Source organism: Zalophus californianus, chromosome 5 (genome assembly GCF_009762305.2).
Source record: "Zalophus californianus isolate mZalCal1 chromosome 5, mZalCal1.pri.v2, whole genome shotgun sequence".
Taxonomy (NCBI): domain Eukaryota; kingdom Metazoa; phylum Chordata; class Mammalia; order Carnivora; family Otariidae; genus Zalophus; species Zalophus californianus.
Genome location: NC_045599.1, coordinates 57,634,237 through 57,644,505, shown reverse-complemented (window position 1 = coordinate 57,644,505; position 10,269 = coordinate 57,634,237). Strand labels below are relative to the sequence as shown.

General features: G+C 47.8%; 1 non-coding gene across 1 annotated transcript; it reads right to left on the bottom strand.

The window, feature by feature from the left end:
- Nucleotides 1-2,022: 2,022 nt before the first annotated feature.
- LOC113930044 lies at nt 2,023-2,130 on the bottom strand. The gene has a single exon (XR_003522422.1). It is a non-coding gene; the product is annotated as a U6 spliceosomal RNA (small nuclear RNA).
- Nucleotides 2,131-10,269: the final 8,139 nt, after the last annotated feature.

The window sequence follows — 10,269 nt, the reverse complement described above, 5'->3', positions numbered from 1 at the left end:
AGAGAGAATGAGAGATAGAGAACATGAGAGGGAAGAGGGTCAGAGGGAGAAGCAGACTCCCCGCTGAGCAGGGAGCCCAATGCGGGACTCGATCCAGGGACTCCAGGATCATGACCTGAGCCGAAGGCAGTCGCTTAACCAACTGAGCCACCCAGGCGCCCGGGAAAAAGATTTTTTATGGAGGTGAAAAGAACCTAAGAGATGGGGAGTTGTGAATTCTAAAGCATAATCTAAGCACGAAATCAATAAATATCTGCACAAGTACTATGGAGATCTTTCTCAGCAGAGTTGCTCTAGGATGGTGGCTATATTGCTGGAGTAGGGTACCTGCTTCGTAGTCCATAGTACTGATCAGCTACTGGGCAGTCAGCCAATAGTGAGACCCCGGTCTCAGATTTCTGTTATGTGAAATGGTGACAGGAACACTTCAAGCTGTGCACCCCACAGGTTGACCAGTGACAAGGAAAGAAGAAAATGTGCGTTGAGTCCTTTGGAAACCACGAAAACACTATATATATGCAGGGGGTTGTAACTCTTGCTGTCACTGACCACAGTGAGTATTATAGCTGATCATATTGGTTTTAGACAAATGATCCCATAATCCCTAGTCAACTACAAGTCTTCTCTCCGCAGCCCAGCAGGATCAGACCAATATCCTGGAGATCTGCTCAACTCCGCTCGACTCCTCTGGGTGAGAGGGAGAGTGCTCTGAGACACTTCCTAACCACCCAGGATCTCACAGCTTCAGGAACGAACTCTGCGGGCACAAAACAAAGGCGCTTGAAAAGCAGCCAGGCACGTCAGAGGAGTGGAGGACCGGTGTTCGCTCTCACTCCTGGGCCCTGAAAGCTACTTTTCCTTAGTGTCAGGGACCAAGTCCCACCAAGGTCTTGGGAGGGAGGGGCTGGGGAGAGAAGTGGTGGCCCTCAAACAGGGCCGGATTTGAGGTCTCTCTCAAGTAGCTGTGTCTGTAGGGACCCCTAGGGACCCTGTGCCTATCCAGACTCACCGGCCCTATCACTCCTTGGATCAGAAATGTCTCCTGCCTCTAGGGGCGCCTGGCTGGAGGCAATTCTTGATCTTGGGGTTGTAAGTTTGAGCCGCATGTTGGGTGTAGCGATGACTTTAAAATCTAAAACAAAAAAGAAATGCCTCCTGTCTTTAAAGAGATACGTAGTAAGGAAGAATGGTCTTGGCGAGGGAGTCCAACAGGCCGGGGTTAAATCTTGGCTCCGTTGGCTCCGTCACTTTTTCACCCTGGGTCTCTGCTCCTCATCTACAAAATGGGGACAATACTACCTACCCTCCAGGAACGTTGTATTCAAAGGACTAGGCGGGTGGCTTCGCCACCGGGCCCACCTCAAAGGTGCTTTGTACTTGGTGGGGGATAGGAGGAAGCTGTCGCTTGCCTGGAATCCCCGGTGAAATGGTAGAGAACGACAAAGGCCCGTGAGAGGCTGGCAAGGAGAGCAAGGGACTTGGGGCGTTTGGATTTGATGCGAAAGATCACCGGGGGGCAGGTAGGCCCAGACAGAAGGGTTCTGGAAACGGGGAGGCGGGAGGCTCCGGGAAACCCCGGGCGGGAGCGTGGGCCAAAGATTCCCCGCCGCGCCGGGCAGGCGGCAGAAACCAGCTCGATCCTGCTGTCCTCCGTTTGCGAGCTTTCATTAGCATGTGAAGAAAGGGCCGCAGAATGCCCGCCGAGCCTTTGGAGCCTTTGGAGCCTTTGGAGCCGCGCCCATGCTCGCCGGCTGGGCGTGGGGGCAGGGAGGGCGCGGGCCGCGCCGGCCGCCGGGTTTCCCGAGTCCAGACCCGTCGTAACTGCCGGACACCGCGCGGCCCCGGAGCTCTTTCTAGCCCGACTAAGGCCAAAATCCATTCTAGTCACAGCACTCCCCAAGTTCTCAGCTACCTCGGTGATTGATCCAATTTAGAAAGCATAGTGATTTGGGAAAGAAAAAAAATACTGTAATAGGAATGGGTAACGTGTTGAATTATTTATTTGTATTATTATTTGTTTTTCTATATGGAACGCTTTTCACGAATTGGCCTGTCTTCCTAGCGCAGGGGCCTTGCTAAACTCCTCTGTACGGTTCAGATTTTTAGTGTATGTGCTGCCCAAGCGAGCACATGTTGAGTTATTAACTCACTTTCACGATTTCTTATGAAATAGAGACCAGTACTGCCCTCGTGTTAGAAATAACATGTTTCAGAGGCACGTTCAGACACAGATGCCAAACTCCCTAACCTTACAGTGGCCGCGTTCCTTGAACCAGTATGTGCTTGAGTTACCAGAAGCTTCCCTGAATGTTTGCACTCTAACAAGAAATTTGGTGTTTATTTCTTAGGGGGAAAAAAAAAATAAGGCCAGGCCAATCTTGGCTTTGGAGCCCACGGACGGCAAGCAGGTGTGTCCAGGGATTCAGGTCTGCATCCCTGAATGCACTGCATCTGAGACTGTCTTGTCTTCCTCCTCTGAAAGGGAGACAGATGGAGTGGGAGAGCGCGGAGTTTAAAGCACAAAGGATCCCAGCTTTGTCCTGCCAGCTCTACCGCCCTGTTACGTAGCCGCAGTTCAGCCCAGCTGTTCTGAAATGAGACTCACTTTAGACATGCAAATGACTCACCCAGGAGTGTGCAATCTTAGCGTCTGACAAGTCACACTGTGGCTTTGAAGACCATTTGGGAGCCGGCTGTGTTCTGCCAGGAATACCTCCCGGGGGTTGCAGTTGGAGCTAAAGGAGATGAGGACTACAAATGGGTTTGGAAAAACGGAAAGTACTAAAGGAACACTCAGTTTTATAAAAGCGCTGAGTCCTGAATAAGTTGCAGGCCATTGAACCAGTCCATGCAATAGGCAAGATTTTGCAAGGACTCTCTTCTCTTGGCCAGGGTAGACACAGTCTTGGTCTAAAGCTGCTTCCGTTCCTAATTTCTGGTTTCCAATCTTTCTCTCCTTCTCTTCCCCTGCCCCTTGCCCCGTCCACTGACTGGGCTCTCCCTTGGGTGTAATCCTCTGCCGGATTTAGCCAAGGACACTGCAGCGGCATGGTCGAAGAGAAAAATAAGCCTGTGCTCCGCAACAGTAAAGCTTGAGCGGGCAGAGTAAAAGCATCAAAGGCGAGGCAAAGTGAGGAGGAGGTGGCGGAGTGCACAGAGGAGGGAGCTGTGAAGACAATGGGAGGAGAAGCCTAAGGTTTAATACACACCACGGAAGTGCCCACTGCAAATTCCTTATTGCTCAGTGAGCAGTAGTCTCCCCAGTCATCTTCAAAGCTGCCGCTGGCTTGTCAGATGCCAAAAGCCCTCCTTCCAGGATGCGTCATTTCCATCTCCAAAGGGACTTTGCGTTTCAGTATAACTGTGCTAGACAAAGTAACTCGAGAGGCAGCATGGCCTCATTGGTTAAGAGCGAGGACACCCCCGGGCAAAACTGCTTGGGTTTGAATCTCGACTTTGCCACTCAGGAGCTCTGTGATCTTGGGCAAGATAATTAACCTCTCTGTGCCTGAGTTTTTCTTTTCTGTAAAGCAGGGATGATAGTAATAGCACCTGGTTCTTAGATTATTGTACAAACTACAGGTGTTAATCTTTGTAAAGTGCTCAGAACATGTTCTGGCACATAGTTTCTTTACAGTTTAAAAAAAATATATATATGACTACTTTATGGCTACATCTCCCTGACTAGATGTAAGCTCTGAGAGCGAGGCCCCTGTCTGGGTTTTGCCTGTCCTGTGCACCCAGTGATCAGCTAGCACAGCATATGGTAAGCACTCAACTCTTTGGACAATGAGAATCTCCCACACCATTCCTAGACTCCAGCTACAGAAAAGGGGGACTGGGGCCCCAGCTCCACTTAACCAAGAAGTAAAGGCCTCCTGCTAGCACTCAATAAAGCTGAAGTAACCCCAAGAGCTATGCTGTGACACAGTTCCCTGTTCTCAGACCCTTGGACTTCTCCTTGTCTTGACCACACAGGATGTGGGGCCAAGATCTTATCTGACTGAAGGAAGCACTTGGTCTCTGAGTCAGGCCTCACTGCCCGGGTTCAGGTATGGGCCGAGTGTTAGTTGCCTTGTCCTTGGTCTCTCACATTCCCCTGAGGAAGAACAGTCAGCTCTGTAGCTTGCGGGCAGAGGGCCAGCCTCCCTCCCCCACTCTCCAGGCACCCGGACCCTTCTTCAGAAGTTTGGGCTGGATGCATCTGTACCAGAGAGATAGCTACAGCCCCAAGTTTCTTACTGAAAATGTTGACATCTCCCCTTTGGCTCACAAGGTGAACAGCATTTGCAGGGCCCTGCTTGGCCGCCTCTCCAATGGACGACTCTAGTTAGGCCCAAGGGAAAGTGAATCTGAGTCACCTTTGATGTAAACTCTTCTCTGTTGCAGAGAGAATACAGTTGACTCTTGAACAACACAGGTTTGAACTGTGCGGGTCCACTTATACACACATTTTTCGATAAATTTTTTTTTGCTAAAGTATGGCACTGTAAATCTATTTTCCCCTTCTTATGATTCTCTTAACATTTTCTTCAGCTTACTTTATTGTAAAAATACAGTATATAATACATATAACATACAAAATATGTGTTACTCCACTGTCTGTGTTATTGGTAAGACTTCTAGTCAACAGTAGGCTATTAATAGTTAAGTTTTGGGGGAGCCAGAAGTTATACATGGATTTTCGACTATGTGGGGGATGAGTGTTTGTGCCCCAAACCCTCACGTTGTTCAAGGGTTGACTGTAAATACTAACAACTAAATGCTTTGATTTTAAGATTTATTGCAGGAGCACCTGGGGGACTTAGCCGGTTAAGTTTCTGCCTTCGGCTCAGGTCATAATCTCGGGGTCCTGGGATTGAGCCCCGCATCGGGCTCCCTGCTCCGCGGGAAGCCTGCTTCTCCCTCTCCCACTCCCCCTGCTTGTGTTCCCTCTCTAGCTGTGTCTCTCTCTGTCAAAGAAATAAATAAAATCTTAAAAAAAAAAAGATTTATTCCAATTTCATGGGTGCAAGAATATGGAAATTTGCATCTTAGAATTCATGAAAACAGCGCCATTACTACATACAAACAGCTAGAGGAAAAGATTAGCAGTCAGAAGAGAACATTCACATGTTCCACCAACAAATCCACCCACCACAGCCTCTGACCTCCCTCTCCTGACAATGGGTGAGCCGCCCATGCTCCCACCTGGGCCAACCCTGCACACGCGTCCTGGGTCCCCTCCCCTCTTAACAACAGAAACACCACTCCCATATAGCTCTGGCCTCTCCCTTGAACTCATGGCTCATGTATCCTAACAGCCACCTCAAATTAACAGGTCCAAAATCAAATTTTTTGAATTCCAACCTCAAGAAGTCCTCCCGTCTTAATAAATGGCAGTTTTCCCAGTTAGTCTGGCCCAAATCCTCGGAATCTGAATCATCCTCGACTACTCACTCTCTCCCACCTAATCCATCAGCAAATCCTTTTAGACTTCAGAATATCTCTAGAATAAGATCATCACACAAATTCTGCTTGCTACCACCCTAGTCCCAACTATCATGCTCCTTTACCTGGGCTGTTGCAATAGTCTCCTACTGGTTTCCCCAGCCCACCCGGTCTCCTGCTTTCTGTCCCAAAGGGATCCTTAAGATCTACACCAGACCCCTGCATATCTCTGCTCCTACTGTCTGAGCTACCACCTCAGGTGGAAGGAAAGGCAAAGCCTCCTGCAGGATCTATCCCCTGGCTCCTCTGGGTTCCCCTTTCCCATGCTTACTCTGCTCCAGTCCAGCGGGCTTCCAGGCTGTTTCTAGAATACACCGAGCACTCTCCCACTTCAGCAGTTTCTTCTCCCCTCGTCCCCCTGCAGGTATTGGCTCCCTGTCCCTCCATCAGAGCCGTCCCCCAGAGAATAGCCCTCCCAACATCATTCTCCCCTTTCCCTGCTTTCTTCCCTCTGCATGTTGCCCCCTCACATTTTGTATATCTATTTTTTTTCCCTTGGCTGTGTCTGTGGCCCCCATTTGAATGTGAGCTTCATGAAGTCAGGGATTTAATTCACTGCTGTGTCTGGCATGTAGAAGGCACTCTGTGAAGATTTATAGAATGACTTCTGATGCTGAAGAAAACTATGCAGAAAGGTTAAGAGCATGACCATTTTTCCTATTCTTTTCTATGATGAGGTCACTGGGAGTTAAAAGAAAGATATATGCATAAGTGTTTCTTGGAAATTGTCTGAAAACACAGAAAACAGCTGTCTTGTAAATCTTACAGCAGGATCGTTTCTGAAGGCATCTATCTGTTCATGGCCTGAGAGTGCTTGTGCAATTGAGGAGTCTGGCCAGGCTTCACCTGTGTCACTGAAATGACCCAGCTGCTGTCATCTGCCAAGGATCTCCTCATTCTCGAGGCTCACCCCACCCCCTGCCCTCTCCATCTCACTGCCTGTAGGGGCCTGACCATCCTTGCTCAACTTCTCTATCGCATGCCCCATCAGTTCTCCCTCTATGCACCCTCAGCTCTTTCTCCAGACCCTTCTTAAGCCATTTATAAGCCTATATGGCACACATCTGTGTCCCCATCTGCACCTGTCTGTCTCCTCCCACCAACCCCCCCCCCCCCGGCCTCAAGACTGTGAAGCATTTGAAGGCTGGGGTTGTGTCTTACTCATATTTGTATCCCTAAACCTCAAACACAGTGCCTGGCACATTGGTAGGTACTCAAGAACTCTTTGCTGAATGACTGAGTGAACTCTCCATTTTCAACATTCCGGGTTTTTCAGTTTCCCCAACACATGTTGAGCTCATTGTTGGCAAATTTACATGCCCTCCAAACAGCATTCTCCACCCCCTCATGTCTATACACACACACACACACACACACACACACACACACACACACACACACACACACACACACCCCTACCCTTCAATAGCTAACTCTTAGTTAAGCAAAATATTTTAGTTCAAAAAACATTCATTGTCAGGGCACCTGGCTGGCTCAGTCAGGGGAGTGTGCAACTCTTGAACTCAGGAGTTCGAGCCCCATGTTGGCTGTAGAGATTACTTACCTAAATAAATAAAAGTTAAAAAAAAGATTTAAAAAAAGGATTTACTGTCCTACTGTCTATTTACATTGTTCCGGTACTATACGCAGTGGTTAATAAAGATGAGCTGGTGGTTGATTTATTGGCTCAAGGTCTATCAAATATCATTTTTTTCTTTTTCTTTTTTAAATATTTTTTTATATTTTATTTATTTATTTGAGAGAGAGAGTGAGAGAGAGCACAAGATGGGGGGAAGGTCAGAGGGAGAAGCAGACTCTCTGCTGAGCAGGGACCCCGATGCGGGACTCGATCCTAGGACTCTAGGATCATGACCTGAGCCGAAGGCGGTCGCCTAACCAACTGAGCCACCCAGGCACCCCTCAAATATCATTTTTTTTCGTGAGGCCTTTCTTTATAATCCTAAGCAATGCACATCTTTCCCCTGCCAGAGGATGCACAGCACGGAGAACTGGTTTCAGGGAGAGGCAGTAAGAGCTGGGCATGTGTAAGAGCTGGGTAACCCCAGTTTTCTGGTTCAAACCCAGGTTTTCCTACTTACTAGCTGTCTGGCCTTGGCGGGTAGTCACTTTGTATCCGAGCATCTGTCCCCTCATCTTTAATACAGACTTAATAAGAACCTCTTTCTGAGGACTGTGGGGAAGATTACATGAGATACCCCATCTAAATAATGCACATAGATCATGAGCAAAAAATGATAACTGTTATTATGTCAGAGTTCAAGTCTCTGATATGATTAATCACTTCATGAAATATTGTGCTGTATTTTCTAATTCTGCCATATATTATCTCTTAAATGACAGTTCACACTCCTGGAAGGCATGGGTCACAAACAAATAGTAGGCCTAGAATAAACATGGAGGAATTAAGTTGTTCCAATTATATGAGTTAATTCCTGGGCCCCTGAGGCTATTTGGTTTTGTTTTGTTTCTTACTACTTGGTAGGTCTTTCTCTCACACTGGGGTTAGGGAGGAGGGGCAGGCCTTTCACCTACGATTCTGTGTCCACGTGATTGTCCGTAGAGAGAAGTGGCCCTGGCTGACGGCGGGTACCGCGTGGGGGAGTGTGTGGTGACGCTCGGGCCCAGAGCTGCCATTCCTCCTCCTCCTCAGCAGAATGACTGGCTGGAAGCAGTGTCGCACAGGGTGTCACCTGCACAGAGCTGCGACCCTCCATCCTGACGCTGGCTGGGCCTTGTCTAGCGGTACCACTTCGGGGTAAGCTCCTTGACCTCCACTTCCGTATTTGCCGAGTGAAGATGACAGTCAGAGTCCCACCCTGGAGGGTCACCACACAAGTTGAACGTTAAGTGCCTGGCACACAGCTGAGGGCTCAGTGTGCGGTGATTATCTTTACGACAACGTCTTTATTCATTTGCTCCAGCTCTGGGGCAGGTCTTAGAGGAGGCCACCAGTGGACCTGCTTGAACACTGCCAGACCTCAGAAGGGACCCTTTGGAGGGTCACATGGAGGTTTTGTAACTATGGAAGGTCGTTCCTGCCCCACGCCAGGAGCCTCCTCCCATCCTGAGAGAGTGCCCGGACAGCCCTAAATACTCGTCCATCAGGGAGCAGCTGGGGCACCAGGAAATGCCAAACTTCTTATTGCTCTTCTTTTATTTGTATTCTTCAAATGAACCAGGCATGGGAATCAAAATTTTAGAGTAGTGGGAGCTCAGGGGGCAGGATCTCCGAGAGAAGTATTAAAGGCACAGGCTTGGGGCGCCTGGATGGCTCAGTCGTTAAGCGTCTGCTTTCAGCTCAGGTCATGATCCCAGGTGGAGAAGGGATGATGGAACCCCTCACTCTTCCTGATAAATGAATGAGTGAATCAGGTCCAGGACTATTTCCTACTCATTTTCTGTGGCACACCCAGGACGGGCATGTTGTGTAAAACAAGGCGCTCAATGACAATAAATCAATGACCTTATCCTGTCTCACTTCCTCATGTTACAGATGAAGAAATTAATGCTTACAGTCCTTATGTTATTTGCCTAAGGCCCCGCATTCTGTATGTTCCCCACCTCTGGGCATGACAGGTGCAGTCTCCTCTGTTGACGTGTTTACTTTCGACACCCCCCCCCCCATATATATAACAGTGGTCCAGGAGACTGTCCTTCTGAATTGGAGATGGAGTGACTGCTTTTGTTTTTCAGAGCTAACATATTTAAAATGGGTCCATTTGCCACACAGGTTGCTTTCCATAGTTACGACAGGGATTTTGTTAGTGCTGCCTACTTATTTATATGTGTTTATTCTGGATAATATATGTATACATTCCCATCTAATGGAACGGCATGTCTACCACTGTTGTTCCTAAACAGCTGGATACCTGATCTCTTGGCTTAGCTTTGCTACGATATCATTGTCTTCTAATTTATCTTTAGGTTACTGTTAGCCCTATGCCCCCCCCGTCTATCTTTGTAGAACAGTGTGAATCTATTTTTTTCACTCCTACAAAATAAGAAAAACCCAACAACCAACAGTGCTAATACTAGTAAGACCACCGCCCACTTAATCTTCAAATGTGGCACCAGAAGAAAGTGGGTCCTCCACCTGCCTGTTATACACCCAGATATTTGGGAGATCTCTATTTTTGCAGCATATTATTGAATTCAGTCATCAGATTTCTTACATTATCCTGCTAAATAAAAAATAAATCACTCCCTTGTTTCTTTAACTACATTAGGGGACCCAGAGGGAGAATAAAACATGGCGGGGGTGTGTGTGTGGAGGGGGTGGGGAACAGGGAAGGGAAGCATCAGAGGAAGAAGACAGGTAGGAATGAAGCAGATGAAAAGTCCATGAGCAGAATACAAGGGAAAAGGCAACGAATGCAAAGATATAAAAATGTACAAGATTATTTTTATAAAATTATTTAACCATGTATAGTATGCATAAAAAGACTGGAAGGAACTACACCGATATGATAAGAGCGGTTGCGATAAGATTGGATTATTGTCCTTTATTCTTCCTGCTACATAAACTTACAATGCTCTGGGCAAGATGCGGTTCTTTACCCCACTGATGTTGGGCGTGGCCAGATGACTGCCTTTGGCCAATGGAATGTGGGTGGCGGTTACAATAGGCTAGTTTCAAGTGAAGACCTTAAGAGATATCATGTTTTTCTGCTCACCCTTTCATATTCTTGTAATCTTCCATGGCAAAAAAATATCGGGAACTGCTGGTCTGAAGACGATGAGCAAACATGCAGGAGCAGA